The 14,560-nt window shown below is 34.2% G+C and overlaps 1 pseudogene; it reads right to left on the minus strand.

The window, feature by feature from the left end:
* Positions 1–4,115: 4,115 nt before the first annotated feature.
* On the minus strand, positions 4,116–4,234 carry LOC112478174 (annotated as a pseudogene).
* Positions 4,235–14,560: the final 10,326 nt, after the last annotated feature.

Below are 14,560 nucleotides of genomic sequence, written 5' to 3' on the forward strand. Positions count from 1 at the left end.
TTTATTTATTTCTTAAAGAATAATTTATTTATGTATTTTCTTGCCTATTCCAATATATAATAACATCTGTCAGTTTTTAGGAAATCCTAAAAAAGGCAAACCTTGGATTTATTATTGAGATTAAATATCCCTTAAGGAGTCATCAAAGAATGACTCTGCAAAGGTTTTATTTTTAGATGCTTCGGTATTAGTTTTCACACAGCCCATGTAGGTTCGGACGTGTCATCTGCTCCTGCAGTTTCCTTGAAGTAAATGCTTTCATGACCACAGTCTCATTCCTCAGGGAGGTTGTATGCTCACCTCCATGTCCTCCTTCAAGGAACTAAGCCAGTTAGGAAGAAAAAAGAATAATCCAGAATGCTACCTGTGGGAGACTGACAGTGTCTTCCAGGGGGATTCTCTTGAAGAGGAATCTGGGGACATACCTGTGCTCAGTTTTAAGGATCCCTTGCTTCATGCAGAATGCCTGTCAATGCTAGAGAAAAGGAAGTCCAGCTTAGACAATTCTTTGACAGTCCTAAAGAGGACCAATTAGAACTCCAGTTGGGATTCTTTTCCTGGTAAAAGTCTTCAATTCAAGTGATTTTCATTATCGACTTGATAGTGACAACTTAATTATCAAATACTCTGTAGAGAATGCAATAACATTAATATGACTTGACACATAATTATCATTTTTCCAATAGAATTACTGTATAGTTAAAGCTCAGTCTTTGCTGTGATAAGGTTTCTGAAATGTTCTTGTTTGGCCATGATGTCGGGTTTACAGTCCTTTGCTATCCTCACCCCTAAATATGTTTTCTCAAAAAAGAGCCAGTCAGAAAATGGAGAAAGAGTAGATTTAAACAATGAAATTTGTGTATCGTTTGTTTCCCCCTGGACTTTTACAGTGGCTATTACTTGAAATCTTAAAGAATAATAAAGGAAGAGACATGGATATTTGCTGGGTGTCTATTATGTGTGAGCTAAAGGCTTTCATACATATTTTGTTTATTCATCTCTACAATTCTCAAAAGTGGCTAGTTGATTCTCATTTAAAGATGAGGAAACTAAGGCTCATATAGGTTAATTCCTCATTACCACCAGGGTTGTATTAATACCTGGTATTACAATTCATGTCTGTATATTTTGGAGGCAGTTGTTCTTAGCCTTGTCTACACATTAAAATCACATGGGGAATTCAGTAAATATTAATACCTGGGTTCTACCACTAGCAACTGGAGTGTGGCCTTAGCATTTGGATTTTAAACAAAACTTTTCAGGCGCTTCTGAAGTAGTCGCAGTTGAGAAACACTGCTCTAAATTGCTTCTACAAAATCTCCCAAGTTGCCAAATAATTATGCTTATATCCTTTCATTCTAGAAACCAAAAACACAAGATGTGCATGACAGAGTAAAGAAAAGTCTCATTTACACAATCAATTTGGTTTCAGCATTTGGGGAGAAATTGAGAAGATCTATAATTTTCGAGAGGAATTGCACTATAACGGAAGGAAACAGTCTTTGGAAATTAGAACAAAACTGGATTTAAATTACTCAGGCAAATCATTTAGGCCAGAAAACTGGCCTCCTCACCATCCATTTCATCATTAGTACTGTTGGTATTAACTTAATCTTCGTCGGATTACTTTTTAAGGAACTACCCCCATACGCATGACAATGTGTCTGTCCTCAAGGATGTAAATTCTAGCAGAAAAGTCTAAAGCAGGGCTACGACTGATTTAAGACCAAGTAATTCTGGTAGCCCAAGTGATAGCATCATCCTGGGAATCAGAGGGGCCTTTATGGAGTAAGTACAACTAAATGGAGGATTAAATAATACAGAAAACATAGCCACAGAAGTGGCTAAAAGAGGAAAAGTAGAGGTAGGAAAGGACATTTTACTGAGATCAGCATAGTATATAGGTGTGGAAATGAGAGAGTACTACACACAACACACTTGGAAATTTGCCAATAATTGAGTGTCTCCTAGATGTGGGATAATTTTTGAGAAATGACAAAATATTTTAAACTGTAAATCTATTTAACAGATGCATAGGATCTTTCCATTAGAAAGGACCTTCTAAAGCCTATTGTTTATTCGCAGTTCTGAAATACAAAATGTCTCATCTTTTGAGTTGAGTCCCAGCAACAGGAATGGGAACAGAGTAAGTACACATTGAGATGGCAGTGGACTCAGTTCTCTTTTTTCTATATTCATTTTCCCAAATCGCAAATCAATCTCAGGATCTACACATGCAAAATGTAGACAGCCCCTACCACTCTCTGGAAATAGAAGCAAATGTTTTCTGGAAAATCGATGTTGGCAAGCAAAGATATTGCCCTTTTCTGGGATTGGAAAAATTGGTCTTGAATAGCTCTCTCCATTAGTGTTTCTTTTTCCCATCCATTGTCACACTGATAATTAAACATTTACCATTCCACAGTAAAGAGAATGTATCTCCTTCAATTATACGGGAAAAAAAAAAATATGTACACTTAACATGATAGAAAGGGCTTTAAGAAGTAGAAAGCAGAGGGTAAGAAAAATTGCCAAGTTTGAATTCCACTTTTGATGCTGCATTTTCTTTTGTTTTTGCTAGTTGCTTTCCAAATGATATATATAATATCATTCTAAATGTATACGGATTGTAATCAGATCATTGGAGGCTTCCATTGTGGGGTCCTAAAGATTGAGTACATACTGTGACTAGTCTTATATTTAAAAAGAAAGTGTGTTAGTTTATGGCTCTGTAAAAAAATACCTATGCTATATTATACCTAAGTATTTCAGTAGTTTCTCAAACTATTCCTTGGCTTCTGGATTCTTGTTTGGATTTTTCTGATTGTGAAGCCAATCTTCATGTGATTTAAAATAGAAGGTTTCATAATCCTTCAGTGGTTTTCATAGTTCTTAAAGCCAGTTATCAACTTAAGATCTGTTTTCACAAACTAATGGCATCTTTCTCCTGTATTTTTGGACATCTGACATGTTCTGTGGTTCCCCATACAATTCTTTGACATTTTAGTATTGTTCATAAAGTTTTTGTGCTTGATCTACATCTCCATCTTTCAAAGCTCACCCCTCCATTCTACCAGGATTTTCAGATATATTAATTTGAATTAAGCTTTACTCTTTTATTCCTGATCTTTCATTAAAAATTTAAACATTTGAATCTTTTTTTTTTTATTTTTTGATGCACTTAGAACAATATGCCTCATATCCCAATTTACCTTACTAGATTGTGAGTTTCTGGAAGAAAAAGAAAAACAAGAAAGGACATTACCTCCCCATTTCTGTCACCTTCCCTCAGATCACACGTAAACATTGATTTGTTTATTGTGACAGGTACGATGTTTGGTGATTCTTGTTCTTAGTTATATTTCCAGGGAAATTCTTAGATTAATTAAATCTTAAATCAGTATCTCCTTGATTGGTTTAAACTACCCCTCCCCAAGTTACTGAATGACTACTGTAGTTGGTTGTCTTTGGGGGTAAGTCTGATGTGCAACAGTCATAAGGTTAATCATGAAAATACAATGTAGAAAAAAAAAAAAAAAACACTTGCATATTTTCCATGTTCACATTTACTTTTGTCTCATCTTCTTTTCCTTCTTTTATTTACTTTTTAAAAAATATTCTTTCTTTTTTTGTACATTCATATATTTTATACAGTTTTGTACATTGGCTCAACCATTCTCTATAAATCTGTTTAAAACTACACTCTGAAACTTCCCAGAAAGTAAAATATTTAAGCATTTTGTTTATGTTTTATGGCTTAACTATGATGTGTTGTCATCATTATTACTATTCATTTGAAATAATTATTTTCATAATAATTAATTGCAAGTTATTCTGAGTCCTGGGGCTACTGTGGTTCCTTTGGGAACTCTCTAGACATGGGTTATAGAAAAATGAGATCCAGGTTAACTTGAGGATTTTGTATAAGAAAAAATTACGTTGAGCTTCTTTCCTTTCTTCCTGTTACCCCTGTTATCCTTCCCCAAGTATAAGTTTGACTATAATTTTTTTTTTTTGTTTGTTTGTTTTTTTTAGGTGAGGCAACCCTTGGTTGACCTCACAGATTGCAAGGACCTTGCCAGTTTATAATCCCTTTTTTTTATTTTTATTTTTTACACCTACAGCACCTGGTCTTCCTAGGTGGTCTCCCATCCAAGTACTAATCAGGCCTGACTCTGCTTAGTTTCCGAGATCAGACGGGGTCGGGCTCGTTCAGGCTGGCATGGCCATAGATGGTTTGAGTATAATTTTACATCTAACCTCATTCCCTGAGGTACATATGTGGTCCATAGTTCAACTTTTTTGAGCAAGAAAATGTCTATATAGGCTTAAGAATGTTTACCTTTCTGGCTTCTTCAATGTGTGCCTTTTCTCTTCAGTCTACCACACTAAATTTAATATCGAGAGGAAATCCTGGAGATTTATACTTTACATGAAAGAAATTTCACAAAAAAGTAAAATCCCCACCCCAACCCCACCACTACTCCTTACAGGAAAAGGCAAAGCAGCATAAGTTTTTCTCTGACCTTTGTGGAAGCTCTAAATCTTGAGATAGCCTGTCTCTATATATACTTGCCATAGTGAATATGACAGCATTGTTTGCAAACAAGTCTTTCCTTTCTTATTTGTTAAACGGGGCATATTGTGAAGGAAATATACTGAAAGGAGTATTGTAGTTGTTACATGAACTACAATATGCTTAGTGCCCACAGAGAGTGGGTGCTCAGTGTATGCATTTTTGCTGTATTAAGAACACGTAATATGTCTGTTGAAAAAATGAACAAAAAAAAACACCCTGACAAACATAGGTGGGTTTTTTTTTTCTACATTGAACCCCACCTATGTTTGGGTTTTGGCATTTACCAGCTGTTCACCTAAGAATTAAGTTCTTTGAACTTCAGTTTCTTCAACATTGAAAGGAGGATCATACTATTTATTTTCCTGAACCACTGCTATGTTTAAAAAAACAGCAGGTTTTCCAAAATATAACAGATACTTAATGAATGCTTATGGGATGGATGGATAGATGGATGGATGGATGGCCAAACAGATGGATAGAGCAATAAATTGGGATAACTCAAACAAAAAGATGTTGGGGTAGATGAGGATACCTTCATAGGTTAACCTTAGCAATACATTTTTTCTGGAAGAAAAGAAGTTATTATTGATTTTAGCCTCTGGCTTTATCCCAAAGTTATTAGTAGAATTCTATACATCCCTTAAAAACATAGTTTAAATGAGACTCTCATTCTACTCTGTCACCTCTAGCACCCTCACTCACCCCTTACCAGCAGCATACACATTTTCAAAGGAGGAAATAGCATTGCAAGCATTAGGTAGTGGCTCCAACAGGTACCACTTTTATGCCTAAGATCCATTTTTTTTCTGTCTTTTTCTGTGCAGTGTATTATAGATTTGTGAATGGAAAGCAAAAAGAAGGCAACAATTGGATTTGGAAAGGCAGCCCACTCTCGAATTAGATTTTTTATTTTATACGTGCACTATGGAAGTTAAGAGAGAACATATTTTTTTCTCCTGTTAAAAGTTAAACATATTTAATTGAAAGTTGACAAGGTAAATCTGTATTTTTCTTGATTTTCATATTCAGTATTAATCTCAGATTATGCCAACCATTTGTACATATCCTTTAACACAATATTAATTTGTCTCTACTTATTTTCTGCATTTATTGATTTCTATATGTAATTATAAAATTATTTTAATAGGTAGGAGTACATTAAAGATGTGCATATATTTTTGTGTATTTATGCATATGTGCATGTGTATAGATGTGAATGCACACACTCACATTTGAAAGGTGCTATATTTTTTTAAGAGAGATGAAACATTAGCCATCTTATGTTTCAGACTATATACTGAATTACTTATTGGCTAAGTTCATTAGCATTTCAGTAATGTAACACTTTAATTGTGCTATGAAATTGCTTTAATCTTCCTCTCCTCAGTAATGAGAAATGCCTCACCCTGTTGTAAAACTTTTGAAGTATTGTGCACAATTCTAGATCTCTGTGACCTATTAAAACAGCATCTCTGGAAGGCAAAACTTACAGAACTCTTAAGTATATCTTCCCAGTCCTTTCACAAACTTGATTTTAGTTTACCCTCTCAGTTCCCACTCCATCTGTCCCCACTCACCATTTCTAGGATCTAGCCCTCAAGAGTGGTTCACTATCCCTGGGCATACATATACTTTTATTCTGTTAACTAAACATACGATAGATTTATATAGATTTGTTTTTATGAAGGAGTTGATTATTTAACCAGTTTGTATCTCACTCAGTGAGACTGAAAGCTCTACAAGGCAGAACTCCTTTCTGGCTTTCGTACTACTGTATATTCAGTGTCTACCATACACAATCTATGTTCAAGTAAATAAATAAATGGAATAATTTATTAAATCTCTATTTTTACATAAATATTTTTAAATTCCTGATCAATAAGAAGTAGTTAATTTGACTATCTAAATTTTTAAGAGTTCAGCCTAAAGCAACAAACTCAGTATTTCCATTATAGTAAGACTATATTTGAAGGGGGGTAAAGAGATAAATATATGAGCCAATTTAGGGCTGTTCAATTGAGGATAAATTCTGAGAAAGTTCAAGAAACAAGTCAAATTCCATTGTGTCCTCAGCCTTTTGAATTTGTAAGGGAAGAACCTGAAGCTGTAGAAGTCCACACAAAACAGTGAAAGAATATACTGGTTTATCCAAATACATCTTCTGACTCTCAGAAACCATTTTTCTTGCCACACTCTTGTCTTTTTTCATCTTTAAGACTATCTCTCTGGCTCAGCTGTCCTCTCTATCTCTTCCAATGTGTATAGCTATCACACAGCTATCATACTCTGTGTGGACTGTAATCACTGGCAGACATTTTATGTTTCATAGCTCTACATCCCACCTGAGAATTTATGTTCATCTCAAGTTGTTTTGGGATGTTCTTATCACAGGCTTTTCCATACTGATTTCACAACTTAATAGTTGTATGTTTTGCATAAGTCACTTAACCTCTTGAGCCTTAATTTCCTCAACTGAAAGATAGGGACAATGATATCTAATCAAAGGGGTTATTATGAAGACTATATTAAGAATGAAACTTAAAATGTGAATCATGAATAAATAAACAATATCCTATGTTTGATGATGTATCTTACCCTTAACATTTATGTTTTAACCTAATAAAAAAGGGGAAAAAAGAAAGAAAAAGAAAATTAAAAGAAAAAAATTCTATGTGTGTAGAGGAAAAAAAAAAAAACGGCATACAACAGTTAAACTTGTAAATTACATGTTACTTGATGGACAAAAGTACAAGATTTGTTTCTTTCTTGTGGGGTAGATTGAAATCAGCAGTGCTTGAAAGAAATGTCTACCTTTCCATTCGAGAAAAACTCCTTAAGTACATGATTTGCATATGTATTTAATGTAGTTACAAGAAAAAATGACTAATAAATAATTTATTGAGTGAATTTTATTCATCTTAAGACAATGACCTTTCTCTACAAAGGTAACTGCACTTGCCTCCAGCTATGCGAATCACTTGATTTTTCTTTCTTATTTTTTCATTAGGGAGAACAGTTTTGGCAACTCTATTCTTGAAATGAGATGTCAACCAAATGCTCAAAAATGTATGAATTGACATTTTGTGTCTTTTAAATATTCAGTCTTTCTAGATGTATCAGTCCTTTCTAGTGTATAGATAGCTATTAAAAATCAGTTGCAAGAAAAAAAGTCATGACATAAAAAGAAGATTTTATAACACATGGCTTGGAATTCTATTGTGGTGCCTCAGATCAATCAAACCAATGAGCATCAAAGTTCAGTTTCACCATCAGTATTTTTATGATCATTTTTCCCTTTTTTTTTTTTTTTTTTTCTATTTTCTCCTATGGTTGGATTATAGACGGCTCCAGGTAATGTTTGCATTGTAAAATTGAGGCCGGCAATTTCATCCCCCCATAAAACTACCTAACAATTATGATAGCATTGAAATGGTACATAAATGAGTTCTTCATAAAGCAGAAAAGAAAAATGGTACAACAGTTAAGCTTTTTAATGATGGGCACGAAAGCACTGCTGCTGATTAGATTCTTTGCTAATTACCTTCTGTTACTTAGATAGGAAATATTTCAGCAGAATAGAAACATCTATTCATAAATAGTTGGTAACGATATGAAAACTTTTGATTCTAAAGTTGGAAAGTAACTCTCAGCGTCATATCATCTAGTCTTCAGCTTCTAGACAAATTTAATCACACACCACCTGAAACATAACTCCAATGACTTCCATGTAGTTAGAGAGTATCTACTTTCTACAACATGATGAAAAAAGTGACAGTAGTAGTATTTGAGCTGAGATATGAAAACAAGATCTATGTAAAGAACTCTCTGAGAAGGAGGACAGTAAATGCAAAAGCACTAAGGCAAGAATGAACTAGGCATATAAATAAAGGAGAAGGTAGTACAAGATGAGTTCAGAGATTTAGGCAGGAGTCAAATGAAAGGGACCTTTTGGACCAGACCAAGATATTGGAAATTTATTCCTCTAGTTATTAAAAAGCCTAGAGAATTTAATCATAGGAATGTTATCATGCAAATTAAGTGAAGACAATCACCTGCTGCTAAGTGAAAATGGGTTGTGGGAATGTAAATTTGTTATGGCCTGAATCGTATCCCCTCAAATTAATATATTGAGGCTTTAACTTTCAATGTGTCTGTACTTGGAAATAGGAACTTTAAGAAAGTAATTAAAGTTAAATGAGGCCATAAGGGTGGGGCCCTACTCTAATAGGAGTGGTGTTCATTTAAGAAAGAAAAAAGAAACTAGGAGCACTCATACAGAGAAGAAAGGCCATGTGAGGACGTGGTGAAAAGGCAGCCATCTGTAAGCCAGGAAGAGAGGTCTCACCAGAAATCAACCTTGCTGGCACCTTGATCTTGGACTTTCATGCTCCAGAATTGTAAGAAAACTAATTTCTGCTGTTTAAGTCACCCATTCTGTGGAATCCTGTTATGCGATCCTGAGCAGACTAATACAAAGGTTATTGAGTAATCCTGGTACTGGTGAAGGAAGTTTATGTTAATTAAAATAAAAATGAGGAGAAATAGGAAGATTTAAGATATATTTTAAAGGTAGAGCTTTCTACCTCTAATAAATTAGGTATAGTGTTAAGGGAAAGACATACGGTAATAATATGATAGTACCATTACCTGTTTCAGAGACAGATGGGAGGAGAGCATATTATGAATTGAAGAGAATTGGTGATTCTTTTTCTAACATGCTAATTTTGAGATACAGATGGAGATATAAAGAACTTGGATGCATAATTAGTAATTCAGAGAAAATATATATTTGGAAGTTATTATCGCCCCCTGTAAAAGCAATAGTATTCTACCTTTTAATTTCCAGTTGCACATAATTTAATTACTTTCAGGGTGAACCAAATACATGAGCACATATGTACACAAACACACACATATACACATCTGCCAAAGCACAACCAACATTTATTAAAAGGCTATGACATTCCAGGAACTGCTGTTCTCTGGGATTATGTTATTCCCCAGAGAAACGGGCCTAATATCTATTCTCTTAGAGGCTTACAATCTAGAGGGTAGTAATTAAGTATGTAAATGTGGAATATAGACAAGAAAATAGATAACTACAACTTAATAAAGTATAATAAATGCTGTCATGACATCACATATGAATTGGAATGGGACCTCACTGTAGGGGTAGTATAGTGGGCAGAATAAAGAGCTCCCAACGATGCCCATTCAATCCTCAGGACTTGTGATTATGCTATATTACATGGCAAAAGGAAATTAAGGTTATACATGCAATTATGGTTGTTAACAGCTGATGTTAATCCAGGAGAGTATCCTGGATTATCTGTGTGGGCCCAATCTGATTGCATGTTTCTTTAAAAGTAGAAGAAGAGAGAAGAGTCAGAGATGCAATCTGAAAAGGATTTTACTGCCCATGTCTGACTTTTAAGGTAGAAATAAGGGACCGTGAGCCAAGCACTGTGGGTGACCTTTTGAAGATGGAAAGGCAAAGGAACAGATCTTCCTCTATAACCTATAGAAACACAGCCCTACAAACACTTTGATTTCAGCAAAATGAGACCTTTATCAAACTTCTGATCTACAGAACTTTAGATGTGTATTGCTTGTATTGCTTTAAGTCAATATGTTTGTGGCAATTTGTTATAGTAACAGTAGAAAATTAATACATGTACATAATTCAGCCTTCATGATCAAGGAGGAATTTTTTTAAAGAAATTACACCCAAGTTGTGATAGAGGTTATCCTGAAGTAGGAGAAGGGGAAAGCAAAATACTTATCCAAACAGATGGGATAGCAGGTATCAAGATTTAGAGCCAAGAGAAAGAACAATTTGTACAATCATATATACACTATTATTTAGTAAATCCTTCAAATAATATTTACTATATTATTTAGCAAGTTCTTCAATACTAGAAATATTACAAATGCAACTGTCATGAAGTTAGATTTAGTAAAGAAAATCTCTGATTTTATACTAAATAATTATTTTCCAGACTAGTCCTAGTCATATTTATGTGTATGTATACATAAATATGATACATCAAAAGTTATTGAAATCGTCCCCTACTCTACCCATACATAGAAGCCTTAAAAATTTTTATTGTACTGTTTGAAGATAAATATTTACTTGAAGAAGTGTATAGGATAAAGTGGCATTGTGAGAGATGTGGAAAACCCTAGAGGAATATGAAAGGGAATGAGTCCATTGACCAGAACAATGGAAGAAGTGATCTGAAAGAAACAAATGAGCAAAACTTTAATACACGAAACACTGAAATGAAAGGGGTAAGACTGAGGGGTAGAAAACAATGGTAATTAAACAGAAAAAAAAAAATCCTCTACAACAGTAGAACCTCGTTGTAACACATAGGCTCATTTCAGAGCTTCCAGTAAACCAAAAGGTAAATCATACAATTTGAAATATAACCACATTCGATAAAAGATAAGTTGGCCTAGATGGAGGGTCTTCTCTTCTCACACCAGCACTATCAAAGAAACGCATCACTGTTATGACTGCTCATGTAGCAGTGGGCAGAATACAGGGTCTGATGTTCAGTCCTAATAAAAAAAAAAAAATACTTAGCTATTAAATGACCAGACATTTACAGACATGATAAGCCTAGAAAATATTAAAGTGTATGTTAATGATTGGGGTTAGTATAATAGAGATCAGTAGTTGTGTTGTGCCTTTTTGGGGATTTCTCAATGACCTATGAGAGTCTCAGTGAGGGAGGAAGTTTACAGATAAAAGGTATTTGTAAAATACAAATTTAATCTCCAGTTATTGCCATTCCACCTTGAAATCAATGATGCTCATATCAAAGATTTTCCCCAGTAAAGAGTTTAAAATTTTGTTTAACATAGGGTTCAACAAATATGATAGACTCTGAATTCAGTCTATCATACTCTAGAGTATAAAGAGTATAGGATACTGGACTATTATTGCCTCAACATTGACATTACTTCTATCTTTTATAAAATGATAGAATATAATAATTATCATTTCTACCTCTACTATGACCAATATTTTACATACTGAGAGCATCTGAGGCTTAGCAAATGAGAAAACAGGCTCAGAAAATATTTTTCCTTCCTTCCTCCCTCCCTTCTTTCTTTCCTTCCTTTTTCTCTCCCTCCCTTCCTCTTCTCCTTTCTTCTTTTCTTTTTTCTTTGTGTAAAATATATATTTCTCAAATAAGTGTCACATACCGTTAGTAAGCCCTAGAGACAAACATTAGTCTAGCAGAGGAGAAATCAGGATTTCAAAAACTCCAACTTGTGGAAGTTCAAATGACCTGCACCATCTATGCAGCTATTATGTCTTGTTAGAGTCAACTAACTCCTGTCCATTCTAAACATAAATTAAGGCAATTGCTATTGCCTGCTTTGGACTTTGCACTATCATCTGAGAATAAATATGGTGTTTGGAAAATAAAAGTGTCTAGGGCTACACAAAAATAGATATCCAAACTCCATTTCCTATTAAATGCAGTAGTACATCAAGTGGATGTTGCCTTTCACATATTTATTCAGAAAGATGTATTAGGTACAAGTAATGGTGCTTAATGATGGCAAACCCATACCTATCTAAAGAGATGACATTTGAACTAGGAAGTAAATGATGAGAAGAAGCCATCTATGCAGTGAGACAGTAGAAGGACATTTGAGACAGATGAAAGACACAAACTCTCTGAAATCCAAGAGAGTTTTCATTATTCAAAGAAATTGAAGAAAAGTGTGGTGGGCAAATAGCCCTTGATCATCACACCTCCTAGTATTTATGCCTTTGTGTAAGCCTCTACCCTTGAATGTGGGTTGGAGCTGGGGTTTGCTTCTAACCAACAGAATACAGAAAATGTAATGGTACACATTTTCAATAAAATTGTAACTTCTGTCTTGCTGGCAGATTCTCACTATTGACTCTCACCCTTGCTGACTTTGATGAAGCCAGAGGCCATTCAGGGGAGACTCACATGGCAATAAACTGAGAGCCAACAGTCAAACAGAAACTGAGGATAGTCCATGGCCAACAGCCAGCAAGGAACTGAGACATTTAGTCCAACAGGCTGCAGGAAGCTGAATCCTGCCACTATCCAGATAATCTTAGAAGCAGGTCCTTCCTAGTTGAGATTTCAGATGAAACCCCAGCTTTAGGTAAAACCATGGTTGCAGGCTCCTGAGAATCTTGAAGAACACCCAGCTAAACTCGACACTTATCCCTAACCCAGTGAAACTGTGGAATAAAATCACTGTTATTTTAAGCTGCTCATTTTATGTTAATATTGTTATGCAGAAATAGATAACTGATAGAGTAATCGAGGCTAGGATGTTCTGAGAGTTACAGAGGTGGAGTGAGGTAAAGATGGAAACCTCAGCATGAACAGATTTCAGAGGGTCTTTTAGGTTATAATGAGGAGCTTATCTTTTATTCTCAATGTAGCAGGAAGCCACTGAAGGATATAAGAATGGTCACCTGATCTGATTTACATTTTAACAGATTATTCAGGTTAATCTATGATAAAAATATTTGTCTGATTGAAGATATAAGAAACCATAAAACTAGCAATTTACAGGAGGAACAATATCTTTGTGATCAAAGGTAATTTTGCAAAGAAACCACTGAAATAAACTTTGAAAGTAATGTAGGATATGATGGTCCTAACAGGAGTAGGGGAATATTCTATGGTAGGATAGAAAGTTTGAGTAGTTATGGATGTGGAAATGAATGAGTCTTACATAAATGGGTGGTTATATTTTTTATTAAAGTAGGGAATCCACATCAAGAAGTAAAAATGATCTGATTTAAGAAGTAATTGAATTTCTTCATCATATTAGAAAAAAAATAAAGACATTGGAATTAGAGAGTCTGAGACTCAGGCTCATTCATAAGTTATTAATACTGAGCCTCCTGGAGATGTTCCTTATGGAAGCTCTTCCAACTGTAACAATGTGATCAAGGTAAATACTTTTATCATCCACACACAGTGAGAAAATACTGAATCTATTAGAGGAATATATTAGTTGTGAAAACAGATTATGCACATCATATGATGAAATTTCCATATGGAGTGAATTACATCAGAACACTAGATGGGCTTTAAACATGTGAATGATAGAAAATAAGAGTATAACACTCTTTGATTTCCAACCATTTTGATAGGTTTGGAAAATAAAATGGTGAACATTTTATTTCTAAACTAAGTGAAGAAATATAAAAATAAAAAAGGAAACAGAAATTTCACAGAAGTTGACAGCTGAAGACCTGAATGAAGAAATATCTCACCTTGCTTTATGACAACAAAAACAAAACAAAATGAACATGCACAAGTGGGATTTTAGACTTGAGATATGATAATCTCCCTAAGTTTGTATTACTGTTTGTGGAGAGTAAAACCCTCTCCTGTTTCTACCTTTTGTTTAATAGAAAGCATGGGAAGAGTCTCCTCTCAAATCTTAAAGATTTCTGAGAAAAGAATGCCTAGCATATATCATCTGCTTATAATAAAAACTATCATAATATTTCATCAAAGCTCCTGTACTTGACAGCCTCAATACATGAAAGAATTAGGTAGGGGCCTCAAAGGCCTGTGGTGAAAAGCCTCTGGTTTTGAGTACTAAGATATTTTATTTTACCTTCTTAGAGAATTGTAGTGACAATTATTTGTGAGCACACATTTAAATGTTTTGCCTGTCACAAAATGTACCAATTTTTACTTACATGCCATTTAATGTTTATACTATCATTGTAATCTAAACACTATGATATTAATCTTATTAGATAAGGAAGCAATTAATATCTTGAAATGTATACCTATCTAAATTATCTATTTTTATAATTTATATTTTATACAATCTATTTTCAGTAATAAAAAATGGAAAATATAGATGAGAAAAAAATTCAACCATAATTTATCATCAGTGAGTCACTATTTTTCATAACTTGGTGCATTCAATATAGGTTTCATATCTAGCCAT

Source organism: Pteropus alecto, unplaced genomic scaffold (assembly GCF_000325575.1).
Source record: "Pteropus alecto unplaced genomic scaffold, ASM32557v1 scaffold42, whole genome shotgun sequence".
NCBI lineage: Eukaryota > Metazoa > Chordata > Mammalia > Chiroptera > Pteropodidae > Pteropus > Pteropus alecto.